At 38.2% G+C, this 18,963-nt stretch overlaps 1 long non-coding RNA gene across 7 annotated transcripts in view; it reads right to left on the bottom strand.

Moving 5' to 3' along the window:
• Window positions 1-17,828, bottom strand: part of LOC125753444 (uncharacterized) — a 47,223-nt gene extending 29,395 nt beyond the window's left edge. For 6 of the 7 annotated variants that reach the window (XR_007405320.1, XR_007405318.1, XR_007405316.1 and 3 more), the window contains exons 1-2: window positions 17,675-17,828; window positions 17,344-17,472 (exon numbers count right to left, since the gene is read on the bottom strand). This is a non-coding gene — a long non-coding RNA (uncharacterized LOC125753444). The remainder of the gene's footprint in view (window positions 1-17,343; window positions 17,473-17,674) is intronic. The other variant, XR_007405315.1, reaches the window with a different exon arrangement.
• Between the last annotated feature and the right edge of the window lie 1,135 nt (window positions 17,829-18,963).

An 18,963-nucleotide genomic window follows, 5' to 3' on the forward strand; every position in this document is an offset into this window, starting at 1 on the left:
AACCAACTGGAATTTAAATAAAACTTAAAAAATATATTTCCTATGGCCAAAAAAGCATATTATCTTTTATTTTTTTAAAAGATTTATTTATTTATTCATGAGAGACACACACAGAGAGAGAGAGAGGCAGAGACATAGGCAGAGGGAGAAGCAAGCTTCTCACAGGGAGCCTGATGCAGGACTGGATCCCCAAACCCAGGATCATGCCCTGAGGCAAAGACAGATGCTCAACCCAGGCACCCCAACACATTATCCTTTAAATACCTGAAGAGTACATAGCTGACCCACCATTACATGTAGCTTTAGAGATTTGCAGCAAATGTGCTGAATCATTCCCTCCCTTATGCCTTGGCCCTCTGATGCCCTGGCCTGGAGGAGGTAGGGATGGTAGGAGGGTGTGACCTCAACAGAGTGTGTTCTTTCTACTGCATCAGAAATACTAGCATGGGGTGAAGCCACTACTTGATGAATTGAATGATTAATAACATGTATTCTATCAATGTTTCTCTGATAGACCTTGAATTTTGTTGTTCGTTGTCTATTAGTCTGAAAAATTACTGTTTAACTTAGATATTGTGGTTATAATGTAGTCTACCATTACTTTTAAAAGATAGAGAGAGACCTGAAGTTTAAGAAATGCTTTACCCAATCTCTAGAAAAAGTAATTTTATAGTTCATTTGTTATATAGCTAATTTATATTTGTTAAAAATTTTAACTTTTTCTTTTGAAGTAATTTCAGACTTACAGAAGATTTGCAAAATATAGTTCAAAAACATTATACAGTTGTGGGCTAGAATCTGATGTTAATGGTTCACTTAAGTCAATCATGAGCATTTCTTTCCACTGCTGCATTCAGTGACTCCACATTGATAGTGTGGAACCAGCTACAGTGGGAGTATTTATTTACACTAAGGAAACAAACAAATGCTATCAAACATGGATTTTTCTCCTATGAAGAGCCAGTTATTAAATACTTACAAACACATCTATCTTTATCTATCTATCCATCCTTCTGTGTCTGTCCTTATTGAGCCTGCATTGCTCAGTTTTAGTAAGAATCCTGCTAAGTCTAGAGGGAATCTTCCCACCCTTGATATCTGATCAAATTCCTCATCCCCCATCTTTGATGCATAAAACATTGGCTTGCCTTGAGCAAAAATTCTTAAGTCAGTTTAGCAAAAATTACTCCCACCCTTGATGTGTTCTCCATAATTTTCTCTGCACTGACCTCCCCCAACCTGTTTCTTGGCTGTAAATCCCCACTTTTCCTTGTTGTATTCAGTATTGAGCCCAGGTCTCTACTGAGGTCTCTCCTGTTGGGATAGTTCCCAAAGAAAACCTGTCTTTTACCTGCTTTAACTACTGTCCAGCTCTATTTTCAACTCTGTTCATCCATCCATCCACCTACTCACCCATCTGCACATGTACACTGTACTTCTAAATACTTCAGTATGTATTTCCTGAAAATAAAGGTATTCTACTACCCAGCTATAGTGTAATTTTCAAAATCAGGAAATTATCATTGCTATGGCATTATTATGTAATATACAGAACTTATTCAAATTTCTCCCAATATTCTTTATAATGCTAATGTTTTTTTACAGTGAAATTTTTTTTTTCTTGGTCTAACTTGGATCCAATCAATAATCACATGCTGCATTTAGTTGTCATGTCTCTTTAGTTTCTACTAATCTGAAATAATTCTTCTTTCTTTAAGCTTCATGACTCTTGATGTAATCCAAGCCTCTAGGGACTAGAGGTGATGTTGGTGCTACAACACAGCCTATTGTCAATATTCTCTTGTAGAGTGGGCTCCTGCAATCTTGTGCCCAAGGCTGTTTCCATTGCTTCTTGGGTTGGAGTTGCTTACGATTCAGAAACCCACTTTCTGTGAAGATTTATTTTTCCCTTGAATTAAATCATCAGAGTCAAAGTGGGGCATGTAGTGGGAGTGATCCTCGAGCCTCATGAAACCAAGTTAAGCTGATTGATAATTTGCTCCCTGCTTTGAATACAAGATAACTTTGGAGTGATGGACCTATCAATGCCTATCTGGGTAAGCCTTATTTAAAAGCTAGAGCCTCATAAAGTGCCTGGGTTGCTCAGTCAGTGAAGTGCCTATTTTTTTTTTTTTAAAGATTTTATTTACTTATTTGAGAGAGAGAGAGAGAGGGAGAGAGAGAGAGCAAGCACAGGTGGGGTGAGGGGATGGGGGAGAGGGACAAGCAGACTCCCATTGAGCAGGGAGCCCGATGCAGGCTGAAGCTTGATGACCTGAGTTGAAGGCAGATGCTTAACCAACTGAGAGCCACCCAGGCACCTAAGTGTCTGGCTCTTGATCTCAGTTCAGGTCCTGATTTCAGGGTCATGAGTTCAAGCCCTGGGTTGGGCTTTGCATTGTGTGTGGAGCCTACTTAAAAAAAAAAAAAAGCTAGGGCCTCACTATCAAGCTCTGTGGCATAAAGGCATCTGAATTGACTTACAGATTAAAAGTTTCATTACCTAATATCCAAAAGGGTTTATGTACATGGAAAGACTCTCTTTTCTAGAACTGAATCCTTGCCAAGGATTGCCTTGCTTTTTTACTGGGTCTTGGCAATGTTATCAGCCGAGGCCACAGCAACTCACAAGTTCACCTAGTGTTGTAACTGAAATGTAGTTAGGATGCAGCAGGCTGTACCCTGAGACACCTCTGCCTATTATATAGGCCTGTTGGCTGGGGTTAACTTGCCAGATGTCTGGCTGAGAACACCTCCATGGCTTGTGTTATCACTAAGATCCTCTTGTAGCTTTATAAAGGCTGTTTTTCCTAATGTCTGAGTAGTTAGAAACTTTCCAGTTAATCTTTTGTGAAGGCTAACATTTCCTCTGCTTACTCTCTACACAGTATTGTCACTAAAGCAGCAGCCCTTATTGATTGATTGATTGATTGCACATGAGGAGGGGCAGAGGGAGAAAGAGAGAGAGAGAGACAATCTTAAGCAGGCTTCATGGTTAGAGTACAATGTGAGACTCCATTTCCCAACCCTGAGATCATAACCTGAGCTGAAATGAAGAGTAGGACACTTAACCAACTAAGCCACCCTGGTGCCCCAAGAAGCAGCCTTTAAAGACTTCTGGAAAGATGGCAGAGTAGGAGGATCCCAGGCTTACCTTATCTCAGTCCCACAGAAACACCTAGTAACAATCACATCAGTACAACCAACTCAGAAAATGACCCAAAGAGCAGCAGAACAAACCTTCCACAGTTAATCATAGAGAGGAGGCCATATTGAACAGGGTAGGAGGGGCAGAGACAGTTGGGAACCAAACTCCCTGGGAGACTAACCACAAATATGAGGGGCACAATAAGCACAGAGAAGAGATAGAAGCCAACCCCTCAGCAGGTACAACAGGCAACCCAGACATGGGAGACCTTCACTGGGAAGACTAATCCCCATAATATTTGGCTTTGAAAACCAGTGGGTCTTGCCTCCAGGTGTTTTAAAAATCAGCAGGCTTGGGGCACCCGGGTGGCTCAGTGGTTGAGCATCTGCCTTTGGCTCAGGGCGTGATCCTGGGATCAGGGATCCAGTCCTGCATCAGGCTACCTGTGAGGAGCCTGCTTCTCCCTCTGCCTATGTCTCTGCCTCTCTCTGTGTGTATCTCGTGAATAAATAAATAAAATCTTAAAAAAAATCAGGCTTGCCTCTGGGAGAGCCAGAGGGCAGTAAGAAACAGTCCTCATTCTTAAGAGATGGCAAAACAAACACCTCTTCACCCCAATGAGATAAGAATAGAAGCAGCAGTTTGAAGAATACCTGGAGTATAGGTAAAGAGTGTTTTGTTGTTGTGTTGTTGTTATTGTTTTGAGGAGGACTTATATACTAGTCTCAGAATCTGTGCTAGAGGGGCAGGGATCTTTAGGAGACCTCTCCAAGAATAAAATGGCTAGTGAGTGCTATTTTTCTTCCTAGTCCCCAGCCTATATAGTTGGATATCTGTGAGAACCAACTCAAACACTAGCTACCTTGGTAACACTGTGCACCCCTGTGTTCTCCTGTGGATCTACCCCCATCCAACCTGCCCTACTTATCAGGAGTCCCCCCAGAGTGTCTCCTGCCATATCTCATCCTGCAAGCAGCCCCAGCACATCACTACTGCAAAGTGACTCCTGCCCTGGGGAAAGGGGAAGATAACCATACACACCAGTTCAACTCTAACCACAGCAGTGCAGAGAGAACCTTACAACTATAAGTGCAGAGAGAGTGCTCTGCTGATCAGTATGTCTGCAGCCCTGGTAGATGGTCTAGGGGCAGGCATATGATCTAACTGTAACCTCAGGCATCTATAAAAACATCTCAGGGGGTAGCACAGGGACATTGTGCTCCAGTTTGGGTTCACTGCTGCCCAGGCAGATGGACTGGGAGCAGGCATATAGTCTGACTGCTGACACTACCCACCAACAAAGGCTTCTCAGAGGACAGGCAGGAATAGCATGCTGCAGGTTGGTGCTACTGCAGCCCAAGATGGACTTGGGCCAGGCATCTGGTTTATCTGTATGCCCTGTCCACCAATGAAAGCTGCTCTGGGAACAACCAAATGAGTGTCCTGCAGTTCTTTGTGACCATAGCCCCAGCAAACAGGCTGAAGGAATACATCTGGGTTTGACTGCTGACACCATCCAACTATAAGCCCATGGCAGCCCCACGTTGGCCCCTTAACAGCACAGGGACTGAATCTCGCCCCCAACAGTCAAAGCGGGTTATTGAAGCTGGATGGACTGAAGGCAAATGTGGCTCAACCAAATGGTAGGGCACATACAAACCATATAGGACACACTCCTGAAGCACCTGGTTCTGGTGAACAGGAACATTTCTGTGTTACAGAGCACCATAGGACATCTTCCTCATAAAGCCACTATTTTCAAGATCAGAGGACATAACTGACTTTACTAATATATAAAAACACAGAAAATTAGACAAAATGAGACACAGGAAAATGTCCCAAATGAAAGAACAGAAGAAAGCCATAATAAAAAAACTCAGTGAGATGGAGATAAACAATATACCCCATAAAGGATTTAAAGCAATGGTCATAGAGATACCGGACTTGAGAAAAGAGTGGAGGATCTTAGACCTTCGACAAAGAGAAAATATAAAAAAGAATCAATCAGAGATGAAGAACTCGACAACTGAAATTAAAAATACACTAGAGGGAATCCATAGCAGATTAGAGAAGGTAGAGAATGGACCAGCAAGCTGGAAGACAGGATAATGGAAATCAATCAAACTGAATAGCAAAAAGAAAAAGTAATAACAAAAAATGAGAATAGGTCAAGGGAACTCAGCAACACCATCAAATGTAATAACATTCACATTATAAGGATATCAGAAGAGAAGAGAGAGAATAAGGGGCAGAAAATTTAAAGAAAACAGGTGTTGGCGAGAATGTGGAGAAAGGGGTTCCTTTTAGACTGTTGGTGGGAATGCAAACTGGTGCAGCCACTCTGGCAAACAGTAAGAAGTTTCCTCAAAAAGTTAAAAATAGAACTACCCTACAATTCAGCTATTGTACTACTAGGTATTTATCCAAAGAATACAAAAATACTAATTTGAAGGGATACATGCACCCCAATGTTTATAGCAGCATTATCAACAATAGATAAACTATGGAAAGAGCCAATATGTCCACTTACTGATGAATGGGATAAAGAAAAAGTTATATATATAATATATATATATGGATGGAATATTACTCAACCACAAAAAGTGAAATCTTTTCATTTTCAGTGACATGGATGGAGCTAGTGAGTATTATGCTTGGTGAAATAGGTCAGAAAAAGGCAAAACCATATGATTTCACTCATACATGGAGTTTAAGAAGCAAAACAAATGATCATAGGGAAAAAAGAGAGGCAAACCAAGAAATAGACTCTTAACTACAGAGAACAAACTGATGGTTACCCAGAGGGGAGGTGGATAAAGGGATGGGTTAAATGGGTGATGAAGATTGAGGAGTGCATTTGTGATGAGCACTGGATGTTGTAAGTGCTGAATCACTAAATTGTACACCTGAAACTAATCACACTGTAAACTAACTGAAATTTAAATAAAAATTTAAAGCAACAATAAAAACCCAAAGCCTGTAGGAAGAAACAAAGGAGGACACTGTATAATGACAAAGGGAACAATTCAAGGAAAGGATATAACAATCGTAAAAATGTATATACCCAACATGGGAGTACCTAAGTACATAGGCAACTATTAGCAGACACAAAGGAAGAAATTGATAATAATACAGTAATAGTAGGGCTCTTTAATACCTCACTTACATCAATGGACAGATAATCCAGACAGAAAGTCAACAAGGAAATATTGGCTTTGAATGACACACTGGGCCAGATGGACCTAACAGATATATATACAGAACATCCCATCCCAAAAGAACAGAATACATAGGCTTTTCAAATGCATATGAAACATTCTCTAGCATAGATCACATGTTAGGCCACAAAACAAATCTCAACAAATGCAAAAATGTTAAAATTGTGTCATACATCTTTTCCAAACACAATGGTATGAAAACAAATTGATCACAATAAAAAACCTGGAAAGAACACAAATACATAGAGGCTAAATAGCATGCTTCTGAACAATGAATGAGTCAACCAAGAAATCAAAGAGGAAATAAAAAAATATATGGAGACAAATGAAAACACAACACTCCAAAATCTTTGGGATGCAGCAAAAGCAGTTCTAAGAGGGAAGTATATAGCAAGATAGGCCTATCTTAAGCAGCAAGAAAAATCTCAAATAGACAACCTAATCCTACACCGAAAGGAGCTAGAAAAAGAACAAATAAAACCTAAAGCTAGTAGAGGGAAGGAAATAAAGATTAGAGCAGAAATAATGAAATGGAGACTAAATCATAGAAAAGTCAATGAAGTCAGGAGCTAGTTCTTTGAAAAGATCAATAAAATTGATTAACTTTCACCCCAACTTACCAAAATAGAGGAGAGAGGACTCAAATAAAACAGAAAAGAAAGAGGAGAAATAACAAATGACACCAGAGAAATACGGAGGATTATAAGAGAATATTATAAAAAATTATATGTCAACAAATTGGACAAGCTAGGAGAAATATATAAATCATCTCAATAGATGTAGAAAAAGCATTTGACAAAGTACAACATCAATTCATGATAAAAACTCTCAACAGAATAGGTTAGGTATACATCAATGTAATAAAGGCCATATATAAAAAACCCAGAGCTAATATCATACTTATTAGTGAAAAATTGAGAACTTTTCCTCTAAGATCAGGAACAAGACAAGGATATCCACTCAAACCATTTTTATTCAATATAGTACTAGAAGTCCTAGCCATAGCAATCTGATAAGAAAATAAAATAAAAGATATCTAAATTGGTGAGGAAGAAGTAGAACTTTCACTATTTGCAGATGGACATAATATTATATATAGAAAACCCTGAAGAGTCCACCAAAAAACTACTAGAACTGATAAACGAATTCAATGAAGTCACAGGATAGAAAATTATACAGAAATCTGTTGCACTTGTATACACTAATAATGAATTAGTGGAAAGAGAATTTAAGAAAACAGTCCTGCTTATACCAAAAATAATAAAATACCCAGGAATAAACTTAACCAAAGGGATCCCTGGGTGGCGCAGCGGTTTAGCGCCTGCCTTTGGCCCAGGGCGTGATCCTGGAGACCCGGGATCGAATCCCATGTCGGGCTCCCGGTGCATGGAGCCTGCTTCTCCCTCTGCCTATGTCTCTGCCTCTCTCTCTCTGTGACTATCATAAATAAATAAAAACAAAAAAATTAAAAAAAAATAAACTTAACCAAAGAGGTGAAATATCTGTACTTTGAAAACTATAAAAGATTGCTGAAAGAAATTTAAGAAGTGACAAATGGAAAGATATTCTTTGCTCATAGATTTGAAGAATAAGTATTGTTAAAACGTCTGTACTACCCAGTCCAATCTACATATTTAAAGCAGTCCCTATCAAAATACCAACATTTTTCACAGAACTAGAACAAATAATCCTAAAATGTACAAGGAAACAGAAAAGACCCTGGATAGCCAAAGTAATCTGGAAAAAAAAGGACGAAGCTGGAGGTATCACAATCCCAGATTTCAAGATTTACAACAAAGCTGTCGTAATCAAAACACTATGGTATTGGTATAAAAATGGACACATAGATAGTAGAAAAGAATAAAGAGTCCAGAAATAAACCCATGTTTTCATGGCCAGTTACTCTATGACAAAGGAGGCAACAATATACAGTGGGAAGAATACAAATCATATTGAAAACACTGAAAAGCTATGAAACTGGACCACTTTCTTATATCATACACAAAAACAAACTCAAAATGGATCAAAGACCTAAATATGACTCCTGAAACCACGTAATTCCAAGAAGAGAACATAGGCAGTAGTTTCTTTGTTTTTAGCCATAGGTTTTTTTCTAGATATGTCTCCTTTGGCAAGGGAAACAAAAGGAAAATTAAACTATTGGGATTACACCAAAGTAAAAAGCTTTTGCACAGCAAAGGAAACCATCAATAAAAACAAAAAAGGCAACCTATTGAATGAGAGAAGATATTTGCAAATGATATATCAGATAGGCTAATATCCAAAATATATAAAGATCTTATACAACCTAACATCAAAAAATTAATAAATTTAAAAATACAATAAAAATTAATCCAATTAAAACATGAGCGGAGGACCTGAATAGACATTTTCCTAAAGACATTAATGGTCCACGGACACATGAAAAGATAGTCAACATCACTATCATCAGGGAAATGCAAATAAAACCACAATGAGATATCATACACAAGTGAACATGGCTGAAATTAAAAAACACACACACACACACACACACAAACAAGTGTTGATGGGGATGTGGAGAAAAAGGAACCTTTTTGGGTGCACTGTTGGTGGGAATGCAAATTGGTGTAGCCACTATAGAAAACAGTATGGCGGTTCCTCAAAAATTAAAAAAATAGAAAAAAATTTAAAAAAGGAAAGGAAGGAAAAGTAAAATAGTATAAATACAGAGAAGGAGACAAACTATCAAAGACTCTTAATCATAGGAAACAAACCGCTCTCTTCTCCCAGGAGGGGAGAGTAGGGGGATGGGGTAACTGGGTGATGGACATTAAGGAGAGCACAGGATGTAATGAGCACTGGGTGTTATATGCAACTAATGAATCATTAAATTCTACCCTGAAATTAATAATTCAATGTGTTAACTAACTTAAATCAAACAAAAAATTAATTGACAAATATTGAAAAAAATTATCCTTAGGTGGGTTTCCTATGTCCCTATTTCCTCCCTCCCTCCCTCCCTCCCTCCCTCCCTCCCTCCCTCCCTCCCTCCCTCCCTCCCTCCCTCCCTTCCTTCCTTCCTTCCTTCCTTCCTTCCTTCCTTCCTTCCTTCCTTCCTTCCTTCCTTCCTTCCTTCCCTCCCACCCACAATGTGACTAACCATTCCTTATCTGAACTTTGGTTAAATATCCTTTTCCCCAAATCCCAAAAAATCCCATTCTCTGAATGGAGCTGCAAAGAAATGTGCTTCCTCACTTTCAACGGTAGGGGGCACCCTAGCATTTCCAAACTTAGTGAAGAGCTTTAGCTCAGTGCAATAGCTGCAGAGGTTCAGTAATACTCTGAGTAAAAGGGAGAATGTTAAACTGGAGGGGGAAGACTGCATTTTCCAAAATTCAGGGTGATCCATGTGGTTTCTTTTGTTATTTTGTTGCAGTAATTAGACTGGAAAGGAACATTTTAAATAGTTAGCTACAGGGGAGGCTCATTTGGATTATAAAGTGTCCTCTCTCGGTGACACAAGTAAGGCGGTGTGAAATATTCAAGTATGATAAAAATAAATATCCAAATATATCACCATATCCTCACCTAAATCCATGTTTCTATAGTGTTCAAGATAGTCTTGTTAATGGTAAAATATATTAAACCCATAACAATTTTAAAAAGCCACTGTTCCAGCCCAGACAAATAAACTTAGTACATTTTCTTCACAACATAGCTAGCAAATAGAGAAACTTGTTGGAAGTATTATGTGGACCAATAAAAGGTAGTTTTATTTTATATAGTAAAACTATGAAAACTCACTGTGGCTTGATGTGAAGAGCCAGGCTAGTTAGAGGTTAACACCCCAATCATAAACCAACAATGAGGATAGACTTGAAGGGCATTTCTTCTATTATGAAACATTTACAATAATAACCTTGTAAAAAATAATGGGATCTATTTAAAGCTCATTTATTTCCCAGCTAAGTGGCAATTTCCCATCACTCAAAATGCTAATACTTCCTCCTGAAACCCTAGGGATAATCCAATTCATGTGTGTTCGTTAAAAAAAATCTGGTTAAAATAAGCAGGTGATTCTGTTTTAATAATATCTGTCCTGCCAGCAATAAGACAGTCTCAGGTGCAAATAAATATATCAACAAACAGATTTTCTTTAAAGCACACAGGGTCTCATATCATTTCCAAATTAGCCAATTAGCATGATGCTATTGGAAGAGCTAATTAAAAAGTGCATTTAGACTCAGAAATGTTTCCTGAGAGTAATCTGGAGCTTATAGTCCTTATTCCACGTGTAATTACTCAGGCTGATTTTCCACTCTGTAGATCGAGGTGAATACACCTTTACTCGGGTAGAGGAAAAAGCCTTTTTCTTTCTCTTTTGGAGTGAGCTCATGTATATCAATCAATACCTTAATCAATACAAACTTTGTCTTTTAAAAAGGCACTCCCCATCTCAACTTTCGGAGTTGTTAGAGGGATGGTTAATGAGGACAGAATTTAGAGTAAGATTAAGAATTTCTTTGTCCAGGGATTCAGGCTATAGTTTGTCCTATTAGAAACATTTTTAGAATTAGTGTCCTTGGCATGTTCATCAACTTTTGTAAGCAAATGTGTTTATTAGAAAAACTGAATTCTTGAGATTTCCTAGTAGCAGAATTTTCCTGGGGGAGGTGAGGATAGGCCACTTATATTTGATAGCCACTAAGCTAGTGCCTTTTAAAGTTTAATGTGCATATAAATCATCTGTAGATCTTGTTAAAATGCAGGTTCTTACAAAAAAAAATGCAGGTTCTTATTCGGTAGGTCCCCCCACGACCGGTTGCAGCCTGGGACTCCGCATTTTTAAGGTTTCTAGTTGATACAGTGCTGAGGGTTAGGGAAAGTACTTGGGTTGACAAATCTAAGTCTTCAGGCAATTCTGTGACTATGTTTTACGTAGATCAATTCTCAAAAATTCACCCCCCAGGTTTATGTGGACGTTTTACTATTTACATTCCTTCCATTCTCTGCTGATGTGTGCACATGTTCATTCTCTTTTGGTAGCATTCACTTTAATTTTAAAAACAAACTTTTAATTTTAAGTTTTAGGTTTATAGAAAATTTATGAAACACCAGTTTCCTCTACTGTGAACGCTGCACTGGTTATGATTAATGAACCAATACTGATAAACTATTATTAACTGAAGTCCATGTTTTATTCAGATTTCCTTAGCTTTTACCTGATGTCCCTTTCTGTCCAGGATCTCATCCAGGATACCACATTACATTTAGTTGTGATGTCTCCTTAGGTTCCTCTTGGCTCCGACAGATTCCCCAGACATTACTTGTTTCTGATAATCTCTGCAGTTTTGAGGATTGCTGGTCAAGTATTTTGTAGAATGCTCTTCAATTGAGATTGTTTGATTTTTTTTTCTCGTGATTAGACTGTGGTTTTGTGTTTTGGGGGAAGACCATAGAGGTAAAGTACTCTTCTCATCACATCATATCTAAGGAACACACTATCACCATCATTTATCACTATTGATGTTAACATCGACCAGCTAGCTGAGGTAAAGCTTGTCAAGTTTTTCTGCTATCAAGTTACTCTTTACCCCCTTTTCTGTACTATACTTTATGGGAGGAAGTCACTGTGCACAGCCCACACTTAAGAAGTGAGAAGTTATGTTCCATCTTTTTAACAGCAGAGTAGCAATGCAATTTATTTTCGATACCTCTGTGTAGGAGATTTGTCTACTCCTCCCCATTTATGTTTATTTATAGCATAGATATTTATTTTATACGTTGAGTTATAACTCAACATTGCTTTATGTGGTTGCTCAAATTTTTTGGTTGCTCAAATTTTTCCAGTGGTTTTGTTTGTGTTTTAGTGCTTTTTAACTTTCTGGCACTACAGAAATGCTCTAGGCTCTTTTTGTGTATTTTCTGCTCTAGTTGTAGAATTAGCCATTACTCCAAAGAATCCTAACCAGCCCTTTTAGGAGAGAATGGCATTGGAAACCAAGTTCTGAGCACTAAGTGTGCTAGTGCTTCCACGCGTTCTCAGCTAATACAGCAAGTGAATACAGATGTGTATAGTATCCTGTGTATATACATATATTTACAAATGTTTCTATGTGTAAACATCTATATCTACATTAAACTAAAAATGAGCTTATATTGATGTTCTTCCTCCCTCCCTTTCTCTCTCTTTTCTTTCTGTATTCAACTTACGCACATATTAGGCCTTTTGAAAATAAAATTGTCCTTCAGCTCTTGGATGTTTTGTTCTTTTTCTTTCCTCTTTGCCTTTTAGTTTGGGAAATTTCAATTGACCTATCTTCAAGCTTCAAACTGATTCTTTTCTCAGTCATGTCAAATCTACTGATGAGACCATCCAAGGCAGTCTTCATTTCTGTTTCAGTGTTTTTGATTTCTATCATTTCCTTTTGATTCTTTTTTTTTCATCTCTCTGTTTATATTATCCAGCTGTTCTTGCATGTTGTCTATTCTTCATAGCCCTTAACATATTAAATCATGGATACTTTATTTTAAAATGTTTATTTGAGAGAAAGAGAGGGCTCATGGGGGAGCAGGGGAAGGGGAAAAGGAAGAGGGAGAGAGAGAATCTCAAGCATACTCCTTGCTGAGCATGGCAGTGATGGTGGGGTGTATGTGTGTGCTGAATCCCAGGACCCTGAGATCATGACCTGAGCCAAAATCAAGAGTCGCACACTTAACTGACTGAGCCACCCAGATACCCCTAAACATAGATATTTTATTTTTATTTATTTATTTTTTTAACATAGATATTTTAAATTACCTGTTTGAGAGTTCAGTTTGCATGTAATAATTTGTACACTTTTTGTCATAATTATTATTGTCATAATTAATAGAGATGTCTAACATACAGTTAAAGGATCTTGTGGTTACCTCTGCAAAGGTTAGCACTTATGTGGACCACCACCTAATATATCAGATAAATGATGAAAGGAATATATCAAAAATGTATCTGGGCCAATCTCTTTAGTTTGTACTTTAATGACCTGAAAGAACTTCTGAATGAACTGATTTATACCCCATATGTTTACAATTTTTATGCTTATTGTTGCTTCTTACAACTCACTTCCTCCTTCTGGATTTAATTTCCATCCTTTCCTTTTCAGTAGTTCTTTCTGCAATGGCTTATGATTGTTAATTCAGTCTGTCTGTTTTCATTTTCATTTTCAATTGCATAATGTTTTAGCTCAGTATAGAATTTTATTGACAATTATTGTTGGTTAACAAGTTGGCAATATTCACCGTATTTTAGTTCACCTTGTTCCTTTTGAAATAACTGATTTCTGAATAATTGTTGTTTCCTTGTAGGTCATATATCTTCTCCCTCTTCTTCTTTTCAAGACTTTCTCACATTTCTATGCTCTGTAGTTCACTGACATAAAGGTATGACTCTATTTTGCTCAAGACTCATTGTACTTCTTACATCTGGGTTCACCTTTGGCAAGAGAACTAAAGAGTTTCATGTGCTTTATTCTCTCAAGTTAAAACTTGAGAATAAACTTTATTTAAATTTGGTGGCAATCTTTACCAAATGGGACTAAAGTTTCCGGAGACAAGGAACAGAGTTGAAATCCAGTTTTGGCATATGGACTTGGCTAACACTGTTTATCTTCCCACTACTAACACAAGCACCTGATGAATAAAATACAAGATCAGAAACACAAATCATATCTCTAAAAAAAGAAATGGAAATCCTTGGATGCTTGAAACAGAGAAGTAGTTTAAAATCAGAGAAACATGTTTGCAGCATGACATCATGATAACTTGGGCCTATGTAAAGTATATATTAGCACTGAGGCTCCTGCATCAAGCCAGAGCCCTATAAGGGCTGCTGTGGCAGGTTGTATTTTCCAAAGATGGCCAAAAGAATATTTCTCACTCCACGTGTTCTTATAGATACTTGCCCACCATCAAAAGGTGGAGTCTAATTCCTCTTCTCTTGAATCTCTTGTGTCTCACTTACAACTAACAGAATCCAGAAGTGATGTTGTGTGATTTCTGGGTCTAGGTCACAAAAGATGGTTTATCTTTCACTTTACTTGTTGGAACACTCATGCTGGAGGTCTGCACTGCCATGAGAGCTGTCCAACTGTACTCAGGCCATCAAGCTATGAGGAAGCTCAAATTATCCCATGTGGAGAGACCACATGGAGAAGCCCCAAAACTATACATAGAGAGAAATTCCTAGCCTACTCCCATCTGCTCCTGCTGACTCCATACTCCTACTTCACTTCTAGCTCTGGTCACTCTATGACTATCACCACTTGAAGGATATTGAGCCAGAACTGCCCAACAGAACCAGTATCAAATTTCTGACCCAGAGAGACCATGAGATGATAAAATGACTTTATTTTACTTTTATGTTCATTTTAAGCCACTTATGTTTTATAACAATTGGTTATACAGCAATAGCAACTGGTACCACTATTCTTTAGTAAAAAAAGTGACTAAAAGCATCCTTTCCACTGACTCATTGGAAATAGTTTCTTTTGAGAAATCAAAAATCTTGAGGGCTCTCTCCTGAGACTGTGAGCTATGAAGACCATTTAAATATGGACTATTGATTTTTTTTCATCACATGGTAATCATCTTTCAGAAAATAAAGCTAACATGGACTTAAAAAGAGCCAAGACTGGAGGGAAAAGGAGTCCCAAACACAATATTTGAGTACCTGGATCCAACTATGCCTGAATTTATAATTACATGAGTTCCCATATTTTGGGTTTTGCTTTAGTTTGTCTGAATTAAGTTTTTGTTACTTCTAATGAAAAGGATCCTGACAGTTATAACTCTACTATTCTAGATCAGTTTGTACCTAAGAGATAAGAAGTAGAAACAAGTTGTCCTGTGAGGTAGACTATTATGACAGTGGCTTATGAACCACACCTCCTGGATTCACGCTCTCTATTGTCACCTCCCACAATGAGTCTGGGTTCAACCATATGCGTACCTGATAAGTGCTTGCATTTTGGGGCTAGTCTGTATTTTGCATGGAAGTTCAGGATACTCTGCTGTACAGAGAGGCCATGTATAGAATTCTTAGAAGATGAGACATACAGAGATACCCCGTGTAGAAAAACACTGAGGCACCCCAGCCAAAGTCCTCTCTGAATGTAGCCACATGAGTGAAACAGCCAATACCATGTGGAACAGAAAAACTGCCCAGCTGAATACAGTCAACATGTAGAATCATGAGAAATAAAGATCGTTATCGTTTTAACCAACTAAGTTCTGGGGTAACTTATTAGGCAACAAAACAACTGAAATAGCCAAGGACGGAACACCCAGTCAGTAGGTCTTAAACAGTTGCCCAAGACAGAGTGCCAGCGATATTCATTCATTCATTCATTCATTCACTCATTGTAGTATTTAATGAATGTCTACTATGTACTGGTCAATAAAAAATGTAGAGACCAGGAAAAAAAACCTACAAACAGAAAGAAAATGTGCACAATCACACTAGGTAAATAAAGGATTTTACTTCAGAATTTGATTTTTTTTTCAGAAGATTTAAAATGGTTTTGGTCTGTGAGGGAAATAATTTCTGACTAATCATTATTGAGAACCAAATTTTCCAGCATAGAAATGGAGCTTGGAGATATGTTTTAAGGCCACATCCTCCCATGGTATATTATAATTACCTATATTTATGGATAGATGAATTACTTCAAGGTTTAATGGAAATATGCTTTCCTTGCAGTGAGTAACTAGTTATTATTTTCTGCTTTGAAATTTATTCCTTCGCTGGGGGCATCTGATTACTTGGATCTCACTTTTAGTTCCATCACTTGGTAGGTTTATGACCTTGGGGCAGTATTAACCATTCTAAGCTCTGATTTCTCCATTTATTAAAAGGCATAATACTATATACCTTATATAGTAAGCCCTAGACAAAATATTATTTTTATAATCCTAGATGATTTCTGGATCACCAACTCTTGTCTTAGGAAATTCATTTGCTTTTCTTTTATTTCAAAGAAAACAGTGCTCATCGTTGCTTCCTAAGAGGCAAAAACCAGTATGCCTTCTTAGTATTAACTAACTTCATCCCTCCTTTTCACTCCATGCTTTGGGAAATTAAAGATTTTAGTAAAAGGTTAAACTTGAGAAAATGTATCAATGTATTAAATGGTTTTTGTACCCATTACCTTATTATAGGATATTTGAAGGAGTCGGTGAGATATCTGAATATGCTTAGTTTTATAATGGAATGGGGAAGCAGGGAAAAAGAACTGGGCTCATCTTTTTTCATTTTGGAGTAACACATAAAGGTATAATTGACAGAGGAGGGAGCTTTGCTTTCAAGGGATTCAGGTTTGAGGAGTGAATAGTAAATTCTAGCCAAGCTGGGAAGCTTTGGGAGGTTCAAATTTGCACAAAGTAGAAAGCCTCTATGTACCAAGAACATGGAAATCATGGCCAAGTTTAGATTTGGATTTTGCCACAGCTCTGCTTTGCTTTAACCTCCTGATCTGGCCAATTCATATCCTCATGTTTGAGCACTTGAGGATATGGTATGTACTATCCTGTGATACCGTGTGCATTTGAATTATATTCTTACTTTTTAGAATGACAATGATAATTCTAATTATAGAACTGCATAAAGTAGCTCAAGGTAGATATGAGCTGGAAAAATATTTGTGACTCTTTAGCATCATATTATATTCTTCCTCAACTGCTGGAATACTGAAAAATTGGCACAGGTCAGGTATCTGTGGGAGGCCTCAGAAGCTTTGAATTTGGGATCTCATGCTAGGTTTTCTGCAGGGTCTCTACTTGAAGATATTGGTAATGATGAACACATACACACATACGCACACACATTATGGCTGTGATGACTTAATTCCTTCCTTACAACTCTTTAATTCTGTTCATAGCAGCACTGACAAAAAGTCTAGCTCTTAGCAGAGCATAAAGCCAGGGGGATTGATTGAGAGGGTTCTTCTGTTAACTAACCTTAAAACATCCCTGCATATACCTAAAGCAGTTCATGAAGCTTTGCCCTCAGGAGTACTTGTGGGTTTGTGGGTGGGTTTGCTGATATTGTGGATATGCCTCACCCACATGGCCTCTTTCTTCACTTCCCTGGAAATGTAGCATTAAAGACAGTGTGACACGGGTCACTGCTGGTTGGCAAGTGAGAAGAGGAGGTGCTATCAATACCCCGTATAATGGAACTGGGTAGTTTGGATTTCAGAGGAAGATATTCCTTCCCTCCCCCCTCCCTCTCTCCTCCTTCCCTTATTCCCTTTCTCCCTCCCTCTTTGTCCCTTCTCCCACTTCTTACCTCCTTTATTTTCTACATATTTACTCACACTTCCTCTGTTTCTGACACTGTTGCTCAGGGCTTCAGTTATAAAGTAGTTTTCCTTTATTAGCAGTCTGGCTTTCTGCGGTTTTGTTCCCACGCTAACCATGGTGGGAAAGCCGGTCAGCCTCCTTTTGACGTCACAATGCTTGCAACATTCCTCTCGCGTCATCGCATCACGTAGACATTTTATCACAAGAAGGGTGAGTGCAGTACAGTAAGTAATTTTGAGAGAGAGGGAGACCATATTCATATCTTTGTCATGGTATAGTTCTGTAAGTGTTCTATTTTATTTATTTTTAAAGTTTTTTTTAAAGATTTTATTTATTTATTCGAGAGAGAGAGAGAGAGAAGCACAGACACAGGCAGAGGGAGAAGCAGGCTCCATTCCATGCAGGGAGCCTGACGTGAGACTCGATCCCGGGTCTCCAGGACCACACCCGGGATTGAAGGCCGTGTTAAACCACTGAGCCACCCGGGCTGCCCAACTTTCAAAGATTTTATTTATTTATTCATGAGAGGCACAGAGAGAGAGGCAGAGACATAGGCAGAGGGAGAAGCAGGCTCCCTGGTGGGAGCCCTATTTGGGACTGATCCCAGGACCCCAGGATCAGTACCTGAGCTAAAGGCCACCACTCTGCCACTGAGCCACCCAGGTGCCCCATAAGTCTTCTGTCTTATTATTAGTTTTTGTGTTTATTCTCTTACTGTGCCTCATTTATAAGTGAAAGAAAAAAAATACAGTATGTATAGGGTTCAGGTACTATTTGCAGGTTTTTGATATCCACTGGGGGTCTTGGAAGTTATTCCTCTATGGATATACAGTGACTGTTGTAGTGGGAACAAGCTCTAGCAGAGGAAGGTGAATATTAAAACCAGTAATTCCAATAAAGTGGGATTATCATTATGGCAAGGGAAGGAGAAGTACTGTTTTTCATTTGGCCAGAGCATTTGTGTTTTCCACCCTGAAGGCATTCTTCACAGTGTGTCTAAAGCTTCTGTCTGCCTTTCTGGACTATGCTTCCCTAGAAGGTCTCATTTAGCTTGATATCGCCATACCCAGCCCAATGCCTGGCATTTGCAGCCTAATAAGAATTTTTTGAATGAATAAGTGCTCTATGAATATTGTTGAACAAATATTTTATTCATTTTTTTTATATCTGTAGTCCTGACTTATGGTTGGTACATGATAAATATTGGCCAATGAAATGATAGTCATCTCTTTTTATAATGTGGTTTTATTTATTTATTTATTTATTTATTTATTT

The sequence above is a fragment of the Canis lupus genome, chromosome 23 (assembly GCF_003254725.2).
Source record: "Canis lupus dingo isolate Sandy chromosome 23, ASM325472v2, whole genome shotgun sequence".
Taxonomy (NCBI): Eukaryota; Metazoa; Chordata; class Mammalia; order Carnivora; family Canidae; genus Canis; species Canis lupus.